This window comes from Lynx rufus, unplaced genomic scaffold (genome assembly GCF_022079265.1).
Source record: "Lynx rufus isolate CCGP_SWC_20201006 ecotype Redwood Valley unplaced genomic scaffold, mLynRuf1.p SCAF_10, whole genome shotgun sequence".
Classification (NCBI taxonomy): Eukaryota; Metazoa; Chordata; class Mammalia; order Carnivora; family Felidae; genus Lynx; species Lynx rufus.
Genome location: NW_025814824.1, coordinates 8154679 through 8157017, shown reverse-complemented (window position 1 = coordinate 8157017; position 2339 = coordinate 8154679). Strand labels below are relative to the sequence as shown.

Genomic DNA, 2339 nt, shown 5'->3' with positions numbered 1-2339 from the left:
GCCAGTAACACTAGGTGGCTTCTCTGATGACATCTGAGTGGAGACTGAAGGTGGGTGACAGTCATAGTGTCCCAGACAGTATCAGGGGAATAGGTTCCATGACAAATCTTAACGTCCACAGGATTAGCGCTTATAATTTAAAAGACACTAAGAAGAGGGGCGCCTGGGTGGCTCAGTTGGTTAAGCGTCCGACTCCTGATTTGGGCTCAGGTCATGATCTCACAGTTGGTGAGTTTGAGCCCCATGTCAGGCTCTGTGCTGACAGGGTGGAGCCTCCTTGGGATTCTTTCCCCTCTCTCTGCCCCTACCCCGCTTACACTTTCTCTCTCTCAAAAGTTAATAGAACTTTTTTAAAAAGACCCTAAGAATACACATACACATTTCCTACATATGAGTAAAGTTTAAATAATACTAAAATAAAACAGACGTTGAAACACCCACCACCCAGCTTGCTAAAAAATATTGGCCAGTAACTAAGAGAACCCTCACACCAGTCTTTAATGTTTACATTATTTTGTAAAAGAAGTTTTAAAGAAGAATGTTAGAGGGCAAGAGAGAAATAGTCAAGTTATATTGCTAAATGAAAGAGGCAGGTGAAAAACAGCCTTTACAGCTTCTGTTCAGGCCAGAACCCAAGATGGCCACACTCTTGTTGAGAAACAATGGCAATCATTGCTTCCGTGCCTACTTTAGTCCTTGACTCTGTATCAGAAATGCTGTTCCTTTGGAAACCACAGCCAAAAAAAAAAATAGATGGAGTGGTTCTGGAATAAGAGCACAGGATCAAACGGTCCTTTGTCTCCCCATATCACTTTCCCCAGCTGGTCTCTTCCCATGGTGATGCCTTACTCCCACAGCGGCCAGGAGAATGGCCTTGTTTGCAGGGGTCTCTCTTTGGCTTATCAGCTCTTTTGCTGATATGAGTATCATTTGGAACTTGTGAGGTCCCTGTGTCTGGGGAAGCACTGATACACACGGCCAAGTTCGCATCTATTTTCCCTCTTATGCATCACACCTGGAATGAGATCAGACACCCGATGTGGGACCCAGAAAAAGACCTAAAGGTACCCCAACTATACAAGTCTGGAACCGCTATCTTTTTTAAACATTATTTTAATGTTTATTTATTTATTTATTTATTTATTTTTTAAAATTTTTTTTTCAACGTTTTTTATTTATTTTTGGGACAGAGAGAGACAGAGCATGAACGGGGGAGGGGCAGAGAGAGAGGGAGACACAGAATCAGAAGCAGGCTCCAGGCTCCGAGCCATCAGCCCAGAGCCTGACGCGGGGCTCGAACTCACGGACCGCGAGATCATGACCTGGCTGAAGTCGGACGCTTAACCAACTGCGCCACCCAGGCGCCCCAATGTTTATTTATTTTTGAGAGAGAGAGAGAGAGCAGGGGAAGGAGAGAGAGAGAGGGGGAGAGAGAGAATCTCAAGCAGTCTCTGTGCTGTCAGCGCAGAGCCCAGTTTGGGGCTTGAACGCACAAACCATGAGCTCATGACCTGAGCTGGAGTCAGACACCCAACGGACTGAGCCACCCAGCCGGCCCCAGAACGGTCGTCTCGATGACCGTGTTATGCTCTGTAGGACCGGCCGCTATGTAAAGAGCTGAAGATTCTAACATCTTCTCCTTACAGATTATGGCACTGACCTGTCTCCTGCCTGTCCCTCTCATCTGCAGCTAGGGCAGAGCTCTCCTGGTCTGTGTAGACCTTTTGTGCTTGCGGATCCCCTTGAGGCTCAGCATCAGGAAAGTGCCTTCTAGAAGCCACAGTGGTGGAATAGGGCCCAGTTTTCCCCTTGCTTCTAAAGATGGTGATGGGGTTCAGACCGTGCCAAGGTAAGGTACCTTGACATACTGAGTATTTTCAGCTGAAGAAATGTGAGAAACAGCCCTCACTACTGGTGAGGAAGATGGGAAGGCAGAAGCTTGCCCAGTACACATAACATGCAAATGGCAGGCGGAGGGCCATGACTTGACATTTGGCCGCCATCTTGCCAGGCATGCTGGCAAACATTTTCTTCTTTATCCCACCACATTAACCCTGTAGATTTGACACTCGTTATATCTAAGGAAACCACCTGTTAGAAACGGGTTTTTGTTCCTCCCATGACACATACAGTCCAGGAATCAGCTTCATGGTTCTCTACCCTTGACCTGGATGTTTGATAGTAAACATATATGTAGAGTTTTTCTCTGAAGTTTTTCTCTGAAGTTGACTATGTTGTATAGGTGGAGAACGATTCTGGAATCGTCGAGAGAGGTAAACTATGACTTTGGAAAAAACAAAGGAAGTACATATAAGGGATAAATTTGAACAAACATTTCC

The 2339-nt window shown here is 45.9% G+C and overlaps 1 pseudogene; it reads left to right on the top strand.

The window, feature by feature from the left end:
- Nucleotides 1-637: 637 nt before the first annotated feature.
- On the top strand, nucleotides 638-1613 carry LOC124524941 (succinate dehydrogenase cytochrome b560 subunit, mitochondrial-like; annotated as a pseudogene).
- Nucleotides 1614-2339: the final 726 nt, after the last annotated feature.